The sequence below is a fragment of the Galeopterus variegatus genome, unplaced genomic scaffold (assembly GCF_000696425.1).
Source record: "Galeopterus variegatus unplaced genomic scaffold, G_variegatus-3.0.2 Scaffold6761, whole genome shotgun sequence".
In the NCBI taxonomy this organism is placed as follows: domain Eukaryota; kingdom Metazoa; phylum Chordata; class Mammalia; order Dermoptera; family Cynocephalidae; genus Galeopterus; species Galeopterus variegatus.
Window position 1 is genome coordinate 104,523 of NW_007732872.1, and position 17,098 is coordinate 121,620.

General features: G+C 39.2%; 1 long non-coding RNA gene across 1 annotated transcript in view; it reads right to left on the reverse strand.

The window, feature by feature from the left end:
- LOC103606642 overlaps positions 1–11,574 on the reverse strand; it is a 76,899-nt gene extending 65,325 nt beyond the window's left edge. The window contains exon 1 of the long non-coding RNA XR_551905.1: positions 11,495–11,574. This is a non-coding gene — a long non-coding RNA (uncharacterized LOC103606642). The remainder of the gene's footprint in view (positions 1–11,494) is intronic.
- Between the last annotated feature and the right edge of the window lie 5,524 nt (positions 11,575–17,098).

The following is a 17,098-nucleotide window of genomic DNA, read 5'->3' on the forward strand; positions in this document are numbered from 1 at the left end:
TTGGTGATGCTGAGCATTTATTCATATACTTGTTGGCCATTTGTATGTATTCTTTTGAGAAATGTCTATTTTAGCTTCCTTGTCCATTCTTGAATTATTATTATTATTATTATTATTATTATTATTTTTACTATTGAGTTGTTTGAATTCTTTGTATATTCTGGATATTAGCCCCTTGTCAGATGTGTAATTTGCAAATATTTTCTCCCAATCTGTAGGTTGTCTCTTTACTTTGTTGATAGTTTCCCTTGCTGTGCAGAAGTTTTTGGTTTGATAAAATCCCATTTGTTTATTTTTCCTTTTGTTGCCTGTGCTTTTGAGATTTTATTCATAAAATCTTTGCCTAGTCCCATGTCTGGAGCATTTTCCCTGTGTTTTCCTTGAGAAGTTTTATAGTTTCAGGTCTTACATTTACGTCTTTAACCCATCTTGAGTTGACTTTTGTATACAGTGAGAGACGGGCCTAGTTTCACTCTTCTAATTCTGGATATTAGCCCCTTGTCAGATGTGTAATTTGCAAATATTTTCTCCCAATCTGTAGGTTGTCTCTTTACTTTGTTGATAGTTTCCCTTGCTGTGCAGAAGTTTTTGGTTTGATAAAATCCCATTTGTTTATTTTTCCTTTTGTTGCCTGTGCTTTTGAGATTTTATTCATAAAATCTTTGCCTAGTCCCATGTCTGGAGCATTTTCCCTGTGTTTTCCTTGAGAAGTTTTATAGTTTCAGGTCTTACATTTACGTCTTTAACCCATCTTGAGTTGATTTTTGTATACAGTGAGAGACGGGCCTAGTTTCACTCTTCTATACATGGATATCCAGTTTTCCCAGCATTATTTATTGAAGAGGTTGTCCTTTCCCTGGTGTATGTCCTTAGCACCTTTGTAGAAGATCAGTTGGTTATAAGTGTGTGGGTTTACTTCTAAGTTTTCTATTCTGTTACATTGGCCAAACTGTCTGTTTTTATGCCATTACCATGCTGTTTTGGTTACTATAGCATTGTAGCATAATTTGAAGTCAGGCAGTGTAATGCCTCCTGCTTTACTCTTTTGGCTCAGGATTGCTTTGATTATTTGAGGTCTTTTGTTGTCCCATACAAATGTTAGGATTGCTTTTTCTATTTCTGTGAAGAATGTCGTTGGTAATTTGATAGGGATTGCATTCAATCTTTAGATCACTTTGAGTAGTATGGACATTTTCACAACATTAATTCTACCAATCCATGAGCTTGGATGTCTTTCTATTTTTTAGTATCCTCTTTAATTTCTATTGTCAGTGTTTTATAATTTTCATTGTGGAGATCTTTCACCTCTTTGGTTAGATTTATTCTTTTCTTTCATTATTACTTTATTTTTTATTTATGTATTTTATTCTTTTGGTAGCCACTGTAAATGGGATTGCATTTTTTATTTACTTTTCTGCTGTTTCATCATTGGTATATGCAAACTCTACTGACCTTTGTGTATTGATTTTCCAACCTGAAACTTTAGTGAATTTGTTTATCAGCTCTAAGAGTTTTCTGGTATAGTCGTCAGGTTTTTCTATACATAGGATAATTTTATCTGCAAACAGGGACAATTTGTCTTCCTCTTTTCTAATTTGGGTGCCCTTTATTCCCTTCTCTTGCCTAATTGCTCTGGCTAGAACTTCCAGTATGATGTTAAATGGTGGTGAAAGAGAGCATTCTTGTCTTGTTCTTGTTCTTAGAGGAAAAACTTTCAACTTCCCCCTGTTCAGGATGGTGTTTGCTGTGGGTTTGTCATATATGGCCTTTACTTTGTTGAGATAATTTCCTTCTATACCTTATTTGTTAACAGTTTTTATCATATGGAATGTTGAGTTTTGTCAAATGCTTTTTCTCTATCTATTAAGATGATCATATGATTTTTGTTCTTCATTTTGTTGTTTGTGGTGTATCATGTTTGTTGATTTGTGTATGTTGAACCACCCTTGCATCCCTGGGATAAATCCCAACTGATCATGGTATATAATCCTTTGGATGTGCTGTTGAATTCTGTTTGCTAATATTTGTTGAGAGTTTTTTCATCTGTGTTCATCAGGGATGTCGGCCTGTAGTTTTTGTTTTTGTTGTTTTTGTGTCTTTGTCTCACATTGGTGTTAGCATAATGCGGGACTCTCAATAAGTTTGGGAGAAGACACTCTGCTTTGATTTTTTGGAAGAGATTGAGAAGAATTGATATTAATTCTTCTTTAAAAGTTTGGTAGAATTCAGCAACAAAGCCATCCAGTCCTGGGCTTTCATTTTTTAGGAGACTGCTGATTACTGATTCAATCTTGTTGCACATTAATGATATGTGCAGGTTTTCTATTTCTTCTTGGTTCAATCTTGGTAACTTGTATGTGTCCAGAGATGTATCCATTTCCTACAGATTTTCAAATTTGTTGACATATAGTTGTTCACAGTATTCTCTAATGACTCTTTGCATTTCCATGAAATCATTTTAATATATCCTTTTTCATTTTTGATTTTTGTTATTTAGGTCTTCTCTTTTTTTTTCTTAGACTAGCTAACCATTTGTCAATTTTCTTTATCTTCTTATAAAAACAAATTTTCAGTCTGGATGGTCTGTTAAGTTGGTTAGAGTGCAGTGCTGATAACACCAAGGTCCAGTGTTTGATCCTTGCATCTGCCAGCTGCCCTCCCAAAATAAAAACAAAAAACAAAAAAACAACATTTTGTTTTGTAGATCTTTTGTATCATTGTTTTCATATCTATTTAATTTGGTTCTGTTCTAATCATTATTATTTCTTTCCATCAGCCAATTTTGGGCTTAGATTGTTTTTGCTTTTCTAGTTCCTTGACATGTAACATCAGGCTGTTTACTTGAGATCTACTTTTTTGATGTAAGCACTTATTGCAATAAACTTCCCTCTTAGTACTGCATTTGTAGATATCCCATAGGTTGTGGTATGTTGTGCTTCTAGTTTCTTTTCTTTCATGGAATTTTTCATTTCCTGCTTAATTTCTTCTTTACCCAATTGTTTTTTCAGGAGCATGTTATTTAATTTCCATATATTTGTAGTTTCCAAAACTTCACTGGTTATTGATTTCTGGTTTTATCCATTGTGGTTTGAAAAGATACTTGATATGATCTTACTTATTGAAAGGTATGGCCTTACTCCTGACATTTTGTTAATTTTTTTGTGGTTGTTTTACCTGTATGTTTTCCCCTTTCTCTTTTATTGTCTTTGGTATTTAGTGGTCTTTTGTAGTGACAAGCTACAATTTCTTTCTCTTTCTTGTTTGTGTATCTGCTCTACAAGTGAATTTTATTCTTTTGTTTGTTATCATGATGGTAGTTATCATTCTTTTGTTTCCAGATGTAGGACTTCCTTAAGGATTTCTTGTAGAGCCAGTTTCATGGTGATGAATCCCCACAGGATTTTTTGGTCTGGGAAAGACACTATTTCTGCTTGATTTATGAGAGATAGCTTTGCTGGGCATAGTATTCTTGGCTGGAAGTTTTAGGTTTCTTTTTGGATAAGCAAGGTAGTGTAGTCTTTGATCGATTTCTTCAGTTGTATGCATTATTAGACTTGTCCAATCTTGGGAGGGCTTGCTGATCAGGCTCCTATGCCCCCAGTAGAGATGCTGGGGTGCTCTGCAGCTCCTCAGCTTAAATGGGTAATCCTTTGTGAGATTTTGGGACTGTGGGTAGGACATTGGATTTTGAGGGAGTCAATGAGATGCTTAGCAGCCCCTCAGCAGAAGTGGGCGACTCTGGGTGGGGTCACTGGAGCTTCAGGTTGGGCCCTGTCCCCCAAAAAGAGGTGCTGGGGCACTCTGCAGCTTGTCAGTGGGAGTGGCCACTCTGAGCAAGGTTTCTGAGGTCATGAGAGGGACTCTGCACCCCCAAATGAGACCCTGGGGTGCTCTGCAGCTCCAGTATTGGAGTGGACTACTCTGGGTGAGGTCACTGTGGTTGTGGGCAGAACCCTGCAGCCCTAAGAGAAATATTGGGTTGCTCTGCAGTTCCTCAGCTGGAGTAGGCCACTCTGGACGAGGTCACTGGGGCTGTGGATGGTGCTCCGCACCCACAAGGGAGACATTGGGTCACTCTGCATCTCCTCAGCTAAAGTGGGTCACCCCTACAAGGTCATTGGAGTTGTGGATGGGCCTATTCGCCACCCAAGCGAGATGCTGGATTGCTCTGTAGCTCTCTAGCCAGAGTGAGTGGCCCTGGGCAGGTTTGCTGGAGATACAGACGGGACTCTGTGCCCCTGGGAGAGGTGTACAGGTGCTGCACTGAAGAGAACAGGACCACCTGAAGGCCCAGATCAGTCAGAGTGATCTCTCTGGCTCTGTAGCTCCTCATCTGGAGTGGGCTGCCTCACACAAGGTCACTGGAGTTGTGGGAGGGTCTTTGTGCCCCCAAGATGGATGCTGGGTCACTCTGCAGCTCCCCACCTGGGGTGGGTGGCCCTGGACAGGCTCATTGGAACTACAGGTGGAACCCTAGGAGAGGTACATGGGTACTCCACTGAAGAGTTCAGTGCCACTGGCCACTGCACTGGACTGCCTGTTCCTGGGGGATGCAGGGTGCTGTGCGGGCTTGGGTGCCAGATTCATTCTGGGATAAGGGGGCCTTAGAGTTGGGAGATGCTGGGGCTATTTGGCCCCATGGCAAAATGCACCTGAGTGTTGGTTAAGATCTCAAAATGGAGATTTGCTGTGGCTGTCCACGACATGGGGGATCTGGGGGATTAGTCTGAACTCCCTCTCTGGACCAACACAGTCACATCAGCTCCCAGTTGCTCCGCATGTTGGGCTCATGGCCCACAAGGGCTGCATGGCTCCCCTGTAGCTTGGATTGCAGGTGTCGACAGCACAAGGGGAGACTACTGTCCACTCCCACATCTACCTTTTCCCTGCAGCAAGGACTAAAAAATTTCCCCAGAGGTAGTGTGCAGCTTTGCAGCTTTTGTTCCAGTCTGAGGGGGAGGGGCACTGCAGCAACTGGGAGGGATGGGTGGAGTGATTCCACCACTGCCTAGTCCCTCAAGGTGGGGTGTAACAGTTGCTTTCAGCTGGGCTGGGGGAAGTCAATTCAATGGCAGCTTAGTCTCTGGGATGAAAGGGTGTCACTTACCCCTGAGGTAAGAAACCATCTAGCACTAGCAGTTTCAGTTCCAAGATGGCACAGAAGCTGTGCACACCACGGAGGGGGCTTCATAGTGTCGGCTCCTCTGGGTGAACACAACTGTGTGCACTCCAGGAAGCTCCATCAGCTGGTCTTAGTGCCTGTGTGGACTGCCAGGGTCCCCAGTGGTGAGGACGGTAGGTGTCCAAGGCGTTGATGAAGACTGCTGGCTTCCTCTTCCTTACATTTTCCCCACGGGGAGAAGTTCCTCCTGGTTCCCTGCTGCTCCTGGCTGGCGGATGGGGTGGTGAGGCTGGGTGTCTTCTCCCACTTTCTATGTGGCTCTCCTGAGTTTCTGTGCTCACTGGCATTTGTATCACTCCTTTGATGTGTTCCAGTGCTCCCCTTTCGTTATTTTCATCCAGCTGTAGTTGTTTATCCACTGTTTTGTATGTCTGTGTGGGAGAGATGAGCTGTAGGGTCTTGTAGTCAACCAGCTTGCTCCACCCCATCACTACCAGCTCCAAACCCTTAGTGACTCCACTAAGGACACCTACGCTTCCTGTGAGGCATTCAAAGACTCTCACAAAGTAGCCCCTACCTCTTAATGTCATTTTTTAAAGACACACCCTATAATCCAGTCAGTATAACAACTTGGGTTTTTTTCTGAAAGGGCACACATGCTTTTCCTCTATTTGAAGTAACCTTTTGCTTTCTCTAAAATAGCTTTTAAGTTATTAAGATAAACATAAATGGAATTTTCCATCTAAAGCAAATCTCCCTCTTACAGGCAGGTGGCAGGATTTGGATAAGCACATGCATATCCTGGAATTCGTTTTCCTATCTTATTAGTTTTCCCAGCTAGTTACTATTTAAAAGATGTATGTTGTTAATTATACTTAACTATTAAGTTGGAACAAATATTGTGTATATTTTATACATTTCATAACTAGAAAAAAATTCTCTAATATCTTTGCTTTTGGGGTTAAAAAATAAAGAGATTAGTGGATACTTTTTTTTTAGTTATAGGTGTTTTCATTATGAATCAATCAGTTGAGCTTAGATACTGGTAGGGGTTAAAGATTGTTAAAATTTAAATATTTTTGTTAGCTCAAAAGTAATTTTATCAATCAATGGTCACCAAACTAATGATAACAATGAAAACTGTTAGTTAAAGGAGCAATGAACTGTGCTTGAGGTATGCAGAGAATAATTAGTGAATTTGTTCTTCCTTGCTCTGTATATTAGCCTTTACTTCCACACCTAGTCATTAGGTATATAAAGACCACATAATACTCGATCATGTTTTCTGGGATCATTACACTAGATTCATGGGCAGCAAGAGATGGAACCAGGAAGGCAGGGACTGGGAGGTGTATGTGGTTAACCAAGATCAACGTATAGAAATCTATGGGTACATAGTGAATGGACAGGGTGTAAAACCAGAAGTCTAATCTAGGAGGGGGTCATGAATCCAGGAAGCCAGAGGTCAAGCTGACCGCACAGCTTCCAAATCTAGCTAGACAGATAAGATTGGGTAAGGCATCAGCAGTCAGAACACTATAAAATTAACCCAGTCCAAAGGCAAAGATTGCCTCAATGGCCTGAATGGTAAGAGAGGGGTGGTTACAGAGGACGAGGCTTCTCAACCTCTGCACTACTCTTTAGACATTTGTGGCTGTGTAATTCTCTGTTGTTGGAGCTGCCTTGTGTATGGCAGAATGTTTAACAGTATCCTTGACCTCTACCCACTAGAGGCCACGAGCCCCTCCTCTCCCTCAGTTGTACAAAACAAAAAGTCTCAAAATGTCCCATGGAGGGAAAAATCATTCCTACTTAGGAACCATTTCAGCAAACAGGCTTTCCCTGAAGGGGTTGAGGGAAAGAAGGTTTAAATACGACGTCTCTCAAGTTTCTGATATTAAGATTCTTTCATATACACAAAACTGTAAGTTCTTTATTATTATTAAGAGAAAAATTAATATCTCCAAGTTCTCTATTAGGACTTATACTCCAATAAAAAAAAAAATGACTTCCTCATTCCAGATCAAGAACTGTCTTTTTTTTTTAACATTCAATGAAAACTACATACAATAAATTCTGCACACTGGAAAACATAAACCTTTTATGTAAAGAAAAAAGAGATTTTTGAATTGAATCATACAAATATTATTTGCTGTAGGCCATGTAATGGTGCACTGTAACTATAAATTATTTGCAGCCAAAGCATGTGAGAATTCCATAAAACTGCTATACTCTACTTTCAAATAATACATCTGGGAGGAAAGAGTCAAATGTGCTTCACCTCACAGCAAGATGTGAAAATGTTGGAAAAAAACCACTGCTGGCTTTTTTCCTTTGAGGTTCCTACTGCATTTCCATGATGACCAGTATTATGGGCTGAATTGTGTCCCCCCAAATTCTTATGTGGAAGTCCTTACCCCAGCACCTCATAATGTGACTATATTTGGAGATAGGGCCTTTAAGAAGTAATTAAATTAAAATTTAATTACTTCTTAGAGTGGGTCCTAATTTGATATGACTGGTGCCCTTCTATGAAGAGGAGGGTAGGATACAGATGACTCAGAGGGAAGATCATGTGAAAATACAGGAAAAGACAGCCATCTACAAGCCAAGGAACAAGACCTCAGAAGAAACTAACACTGCTGACACCTTGATCTTGGGCCTCTAGCCTCCAGAATTATAAGAAAATATAGTTCTGTTGTTTAAGCCACCCACTCTGTGGTACCTTGTTTTTGCCACCCTAACAAAATAATATGGGCAATTTTCCATCTTCTCTTGTAGTCATGCCATAAGGCCTTTGGGTTTCCCCATTTACACTTACCACATTGCCTGGATGATTTGAATTAAATTCAGTGTTGAAATCCATGGTAAAGTACAATTTGACTCATCTTAGAAACTTTTTCATGAAGATATTTACAGGTATTAGAAGAGAGAGAAGCATGGTAGCTTTGGAAAATGAGGGGCAGGAGATAAAATAGGAATGGGATTTTCTCAATATTAAATGCATCTTGGCAGGTGATGTCAGCCTTCTCTAAAGACTCTGACAAAACTAACCTATTACCACTTGTGCAATAACAAGATGCCATACTCCATTTTAAAATATAGCTGTGTTGCTTTCTAGCTGTATGCTTCATTTTCCATATCTAAAAGTAGGGTCTTATAGATTTGTTTAATGTAGTTTCTGCCTTAGCATTCATTTTTAGGCCTGATATAAGTTGTTTGAAACCCACATGTACCCCATCACTTTTGGTCTAGTTAAAACATCTCCTCCTTATATGGTTGTTTGCAATATGGCCCGCTATTTCCTTATCCCACTGACCCCAAACCCAATACACCCAAGAGCTGCTGATCACAATAAAATCTAATGGTCAACACCAGAGTCATGTAAGTAAATTCCCTCTTCTCAAGTGTCTTCTTTAATCTAGCCAATCTACAACCCATGCAGGAAAGTCTAAGGGGTAACACACATGGACCCTAATAAAGGCATAACCCCACAGATCTTTTCTTCCTCTTTTTCTCTCTTTCTAGCTCCCCACGTGGGTTGAGTTCTCTGCTACCTCCTGAATTCCCATTGGCATTCCAATGGCACCCCTAATCTCTCCGGGACTTGTAACAAATTTCTTCTGTTTCCTGCATTTTGGGTTTACTTCCTTATTGTGTCTCACCTGACACACACCCAAACTTAACTTTCCCCCTGGTCAGGCCTGCTGGAGAGAGTGGCTATTTTGGCTTACAGCTACTCTTAAGGGAGAAAAACCTCAAGACCAAATTAGAAAGAAACCATAACAATGGAAATCACAGCAAAGGGCTAATACAGTACCTATTTTGTTAGAGTTATCATGAAGATTAACTGATTTAGCCCATGGAAAGAAATAAATAGTGTGTCTGGCTGATAGAGAACAATAAATAAACGTTAGCCATTGTTCCTATGATTAGTATTAGGTAGTAGTTATGTATGTGTCATATCTGTAGCATGATCTCTTCTGGTTGAACCTTTATTGTTTTCTCATACATTTTGGCTCAGATTCCCAATTATGAAATTTATAGACATTAGATCAAAGTACCCCAAACAGAGATTTGATTTAATATGAAATGACTTTTTTGTATGCATTATAATCATTACTGCTTTGGGAAGGTTTATGAACACTAGTTAGAGATATTCTGAATAAGTCAATCTGGGGGAATATATGACAGGTCAGAAAAATTATATTCCAATCAAAGATGGTATGGTTATGAATAAACCATAAATTCAAATTAAGGACAGATAATGTATATCATCTGTATTAGCAGCCACATATTCCATTAGACATCACCTTTATTTCATACTGCATCATTAACATTTGCAAATGGATGATGCCTTAACATTAAAGAAGTACTCCACAATTTTTTGAGGGTTTTAACATTTAGTTTAAAAAATATACTTACTATTATAAATATGCAATTGAAATAATTTTATGAGTGTGGCATGCTTCAAAGCATTGAGGATGATTTTATCATTATTTTACTCTCTCAAGTACTGAGATGCATTTTTAGATGTATTTTAAGTAGTAATTTTTCAAACAATAATTTATTTGCACAGTTATTAATATATTCTAGACCCTTAAAAGTGTCTCATTTTTAAACATTTTCAGTGTGATTTTTAGCTCTGTATCATTGGAAATACCAGCTGATGGAAAGATTTGTTTCAATATCAATGGATCGTAAATGTGCAATTATTTTTTATCATATGTTAGAGTGAAAACCAGTTCTCATTTAAGAAGATATGGAAACAAATGTGATGTCATTATTTCCAAGCATCTCAAGGGTCTAAAATTTATAAAATCTTATAAATTATGCTGCTATATTGACAAGACATGAGAATATTTGCATCACACACCAATAGCAATCACATTTTTTACATAATGAATACTTTCTTTTAAGAATACTTAAAAATGTAGGGACCTATCAGCTCACTGTGATTACATAAAGGAAATCCAGAGAAAAGATGAACCAGGAGAATGAAACAGAAAAAAAAAAAAGCCATCAGATTACGGCAAGAAGAATTTGTTAAATTCAACTCATTTCAACAACTACTTATTAAATAGCTATTATGTGCTTTGCACTCTGTGAAACACTTAAAAATTGAATAAAAGTGAAAAAAGGAGGAGGAAGAGAAAGGAGAAAAGATCACAAACCAAACCCTGTTATTCATCACATGGGAGCCTTCGAGGAATTTACATTATGTATCAGTTGGGGAAACACTTTAAAGACCAAAATTAAATGCATTTAGCAGATTCACCTTTCAATTATAAAATCAGAGAAGACTTCCAGTTACCCAGAAGAACTTAGAACTTTGAGCATATGCACAGAGTTGCACATCTCCATTGGTTTTCTGCAGCTGTTCTCGACAGCTACCACATCCTACTCTGATCTATAGCCAGAGCATCCTCTTCATCGCTTGGCTTTTATAGGCTATTTAAGGGGGTGAGAATGCACCAGCACCCTTCATTCTCTCCTTTCTGCCTGCCAGAGTCAGGCCACTTCAAATGGAGATGGAAGTCTCAAAAGAAAGCTCTCTGAAAGTCGGGCACCAGCTATGTTCACAGTAGCTTGAAATTTCTTGGAAGCAATTCTTACCATGGCTAAGAAAAGCACTCTGGGCATTGTGACTTTTACGACACCATAAAAATAACAAGGCATTAAACAAGCCTCAGCCTTAATAGTCTGGAAGAGGGAGAATGCGAGAGATATTCAAATTACCCAAATTCAGCTAATGGCACATTCAGTCAATGTAAATCCGTACCTCAAGCTTCTTCAATAACCCTGAGGTTTCTCCTACATTCTAAAAAGAAGTGTGGAATGAGGTGGATGGCTACCATTCTGATTATCCTAGAAAGAGCTGTTGTGGTCATTACAATCAGGGGTGAGAAAACTGGCGTACTTGGGGAATGCAGGAACAGTTTGAATTCTGACTACTAATGTAAACAGATTCCTCATCATAGCCAACAAAGGTGTGTCACATGGTCAATGTTGGCACAAAGCCTGGAAAACTTACAAGATGGAAAAGGAATCACAGATCATGCAATTTAGGGCCAGAGGAAGGGCCTTTAGAAGTTATTTGGTCCAGCCTCTCACTTTTGATGTGAAGACCTGTGACCCAAGAGATGAACTGACTTCCCCAAGACAACACCCTTGTGAGACAGAGAGGTATAGAGCCTAAGTTCTCTGTCACCTTGTTCAGTTCCTAGAAATGGTAATACAAGTTGGTGGGATGACTGGTGTGTGGGAGTCACATCTGCAACAGTCCTGGAGATGTAAAACAAGACAGAAATACAAGTGACACCTCCACTCCTTCAATCCTCAATTCCAAAGGAAACAAATGGCTTTACTCACCTACAGGGAAAAACTCGCTCATTTTCTTTTTGTAGATTTTGAAGTCAACTTCTAAGAAGACACAGAAGATGATCCGATCCACCTAGAGGCAAATAATAAACACTCAAAGTGCCTTCCCAGAACACGATCTCAGAAAAAAACCCAAACGGAGCAGCCTCATACAAATTTTTGGTGCTATACAGCTAACTAGATCACAGCATTGAGGGAAGTTCAAGTGTGTGTGTGTGTGTGTGTGTGTGTGTGTGTGTGTGTGTGTGTGTGTACTCTGCAATAAATAAACCCACCGGCTTTTCAGTGGTAAGATGTTATATAAATCAAATAAGAAGTAATAAATGACAATAAGCCACTTTGCAGCAAGCTATAAATAAGATCTGAGATTTTGACAGGATACCTAGACTTTATGTCCTATAAAACAGCCACACAAGAGGTATACAGCAGAATGACAATAAAGTGTGTCAGTAAACAAAGAGCTCTTTTTCCTACTCTTGTTAGACAAATATATTTATCAAACCTGTTAATATTTGAACATGGCCTAAAAAGCTTCTACGCAGTTTAATTTGCATGAAGTCACTTGCTTTTAGCTGAACATACTTGGAAATGCAACAGAAATAAAATATAATTAGTTGACAGTGACACAAGGTCAATATAACATTTAATTTGGTAGATATTATTAAGTAAATGCCACCTCAGAAGTGAAATGTGTACATAGTCCCTTTTGTTCTGTTTTGAGAGTGCTTCTGCATGTGAGGAGTTTCTTTGAAACAGAGAGTAATGTGGTAAACAGAGAAGAGAGATGGAATATACATAATTGCTCACGTATATCTGATATTAAATCGGTGACTCAATATTGTGTCCTGAAAATAAATACCCCTTTAATTTCTTCATTTTAACAATGTTAAAAAAAAGTGAACACTCAATATATCAAACTGCAACTGGCAAGTTGAATGGAACATTGAATGAAACATTTCTCAGGGCAGTAGGAATGGAAGGGGTCGTGCACATGGCAGGATGAGAAAGGACCCAATCCCTCAGCCCTCCCAACCTGTGGGCTACAGATCATGACAGCCACGTCCCGCAGTTCCCAGTAGGAGAGAAGATCTACAGGGGTGAGGTGGGGGGTGGAGCTAGGTGAGGAGAAATCACCAGGGTTGCCTGATGGAAGCTGAGATTTGGCTGCCTATTCCCTGCACAAGTCTAGACCTCCTCTAAGCTGGTCTTCTTCCTGGGCAGTAACTGGACATCTGTGCCGTAATCATCAAAGACCATGTGGACCCTGCAACTACCCTCTTAGGATGGATTATAAGAGGAAGCACCTGGTCTTCAGAAGTGGAAAGACTAGGGTGCAAATAGCCATGTTTCCTTTTTCCTGTATTCACTTTTGTATCTGGTGTCCAGTCCTGTCTGCATATCATTAACATTTTCTACAAATGTAAAAACGGGCGTTATCAACTCACTCTCTAGGTGAATTATCAATTTAGTTGAATAGTTGATTAACTCTGTGCAATAGCGAATGTGCATCTTCACTCTCCTTATGGCATGTATATGCCCAAAGCTCAAAATCATAATGTTGAGTAATAGAAATGAGCTGCAAAAGGACAGATATTAATTTTCTAATACTATTTATATAAATTATTAAAACATAAAGATACAACAGTATAGGAATCCATGAAAACATACAGAGGAATGTCCCATGCAACTTTAGGATGATAGAGCTTTCTTGGGAGGAAGGGAAGGTAAAGGGATGGGCAGGTAAAGATTTAACTGAATAGTTATCTCATTTATTTAGAATGAAAAGATATTTGAGAAAAATAGGGCAAATGGCTAATAGCTATGAACTATGGGGGAGGTACATGAGTATCACTATTTTCTATACTTTTCTGTATATTTGAAATACTTCATAATTAAAATTCCTAAAATTAAAAATAAGATTCTATTCAGACTCATTACCTCCCCTTAAACACACACCACTTTCCACCCATGTCGAACTACTTGGAGTTTCCAAAGACCAAAGCTATTCTCACTTCTGTGCCTATGATCGCTGACTTTTTCTCCAGGCTTCAAATGGTCAGATTATGTCTAAAGTCACCTAACTATGATCAAGAAAATTTGGCTCAATGCAGCTCTAAGAAGACAAAGCTGAACAGTGTCATTTCTATCCATTTTTTTCCTATATGCAAGATAACTTACAAATCATGGGCTTTTTTTCTTTTGACATTCATGTTCCTTGTGTGAGTGAGTGTGAGTATGCCTGTGAGAGTGTGTGTGTGTGTGTGTGTGTGTGTGTGTGTAGGGGATGTTTAGTGGCAATGCTATTCTCTGCTATTAAGTGCATTTTAAAACACCATATAGACCATACACAGATTTTTAAAATAGTGTAAGAAATTATAATCTATCTTTTAGCACTTTAGGTTCTGTTGCCATGGGAATGCATGGGTCCAAAATTGAGCAGCTCATTGTATTTTCCCAGAGAGAAAAAGGATGAAGAAAGTGAAACACTTTTATTTTAAAATAATTGAGTTGCCCTGTTCCCTGCCCATACCCTTGGTCCCAATACTAAAAATATCTTGGAAGCAAAATGAATCCCAAAATTAACATCATTCACTGAGTACTTACTATGTATGCATATAGTGTATGTATTTACATATGTGTGCACAAACACATCCTCTGGTTTTATTGTTGGACAAGAGCTTTGGGGCTTGCCACAGTGACAGACAGATACACCTGTCAGTTTGTCCCTGTAGTTTCCAGTTTTCCCTCATGACTTCTGTTTAGTCCCCGTTCTCTTCCATTTAGCACCCAGCCTTCCTCTTGACCACCTGTTCTGCTGACATCGTCCAGGCTCCTGTCAGAGGTGGAGGCAAAGTCGTCCATGGTCTTCTTTACCAGCTCTACCTCATGGGTGCCGGTCAGCAACTGCCTGCTCAGCCAACCATCCCCTTCTGGACATTTGCAATCCCAGTTTCTCCCACCATTGTGTAAAATCTAATCCCTGTAATAAACTTCTTATTCCATATCACTCATAGGGTTCTGCTTCCCTGATTAAACCCAACTGACATAATCTCTAACATCATTTCATCGAATATCATGTAGAGAGATACAGAGAAGTGCAAAAAGTAACAATGTTCCTATTTAGAGAAGTGTAATCTACTGTGGCTACTCAAATTCCAGTTACTTCCTTCAGAGTGAACTTCTGTTGGCCCACCTTCTCGGTGAACTTTCTGAAGTGTGCATAACTCTCTTGGAATTGAGGTGACTTTGTAAATTTAAAATGACTCACTTTTTTTTTATGAACAAGTTATCAATAAACTCAGATGGATGCCCAGTCTAAAACATAATAGCACATAATCAAAAGGCAACATTAATATTTTTTGTAATTAGCAACCTGACTGTAGTCCTCTTTAAACTGGAACCCTATGAAAAATGAGGCGGTGCTCATCTCTGCATCACCAGGGCATGGGACAAGGCCTGACACATATAGGAGCTCTGCAAATATTCAGAGTATATGTTTTGACAAACAGACTTGACTAAATTGTAGGTATGTAGCAGATGTTTTTCAAGGGTGTTTAGTTCTAGAACCCAAAAATAATATATTTAGGAGCTAAACCTTCTTTTACATTTGCCAGAAGATCTGAGAACAAAAATAGAGGAGCCTGGATGCTTTGGCAAAGTAGAAAAGCACCATATAAAGGGCCCGAGTCATTTACTGTCACCAACTGTCACCTTCTTCAATGATACTCTGTTGAGTACAGTGGCTCTCCAGCCCAGTGCTGACATTTTCATATTTTCCTAGTTTCACAGCAGCAACAGTGAGGCCCTGTGAACTAGGAAGTATTAAAAGCTAAAAGCTTTCTAAAATGAAAATATAATATTGAGTACTGACAAGAATATAGATTGACAAGAACTTTCACATACTGATTTTGAGCATAAAATTGGTGCAATCACTTTGGAAAATTATTTGGCAGTATCTACGACCTAGCAATTTTACTCCTAGGTAAACACCCAGCAGAAAGTACACATATGCTCACCAAAAGACTTACCAGAATGTTCACAGCAGCATTATTTGTAGTATTTCTGAATTGGAAACTACTTAAATGCCCATAAATGATAGAATGGATAAATAAATTATGATGTATTCATAAAATGGAAGATTACAAACCAACAAGAATATAAAAATTACAACTGCATACAACAATACAGGTAAATCTCACAAATGTAATGTTGGATAAAAGAATCCTGGAGAGAAGAAAGCACACACCAGATGACTCCATTTCTAGGAAGTTCAAAAACATCACAGAAATAGGCAAAATCACCTAGGGCATTAGAAGTTAGTGGAGCAATTACTCTGGGGTGAGGGTTGGTGAAAAGGGACCAAGGGGGATGCCTGGGATCCTGGGATTTTTGATCCAGATTCTGGTTCCCTGGATGTTTTCAGTTTGTGAAAATGCATCTTGCTGTGCACCCAGGATCTGTGTTCTGTTTTGTATGTTGTACTTCAATAAAATTTTTTTAAAGGTTGAAAGTCTTATGTTACAGTTGTCTTGGTCAACAATCAAAAATCCACTTTCATTGACTTTGAGGTCAAAAAAGTCCTTTAAAGGCTGACCTTCTAAAGGCAATCTCTCCATATATTTCCATGGATGCCAACTATAGCTCGCCCATCCAGGCATAATAGAGTGAGGACGTATTTCTCTCACCAAGATATCCATTAATCCACAGTTGGGGGTTTATGCCCCCAAAACATGATGACATAAGTTCTATTAATGTTTTTCAGCCTCATATCCACTGCCCCCAAAAGTGTTACACAGTGAAGCAGGTTTGGAATACCTGCAGCCAATATCCATTTTTCATAGCTACCAGTCATCGGGCAGCTGACACAGCCAAGATTATCCCGTGCTCAGCGATACTGGGAGAATGAATGGATTCTGGTCAACATAATTTGCTTCCCCAACAACAAACATTCAGAGATCTAGTGTGCATGCAATTACTGTTTTAACTGAGGACTGACAGAGGGCCATCTCGTGCAAATACAGCCTGGTGGACAGCAGGAGTGCAGTCCCAGGCTTCCTGAAAGAGAAACCAACAGCTCACCAGCGCAGGCTTGGACATGGGGTATTTTCATAAACTAGTGGTTGCTGCCAATAAGTAAATTAAATTTCAGGGCTTAAGTATCAAATGTGTTTAAAGACAGGTTTTGAGAGGGTGAAGGAACAGGACAATGGGGGCTTCCTTGATGCTATGAGTAACTCAAGGATAAACAGAGTAGCAAAGGGATCAAGTCACTAATGATTCATTGAAGAGGAAGTTGGAATGCCCGGGCCCTAGTCCCTCCTCCTCTCCCATCAAGCGGACCAAAGGAGAACAATCTGCCCTTCTCCCAGTGTGGCAGTTTTCTGTTGCTGCACGACAAATTACCACACATTTAATGCATTAAAACAACAATAAATTATTATTTCACAGTTTCACGGTAGGTTGAAAGTCCAGACCCAACCTACTTGGGTCCTCTGCTCAGAGTCTCAAAAGCTGTAGTCGAGATTTTAGCTGCACTTCAGTCCTCATCTGAGGCTCAGGGTCCTCGGCCAAGCTCATTCAGAATGTTGGCACAGC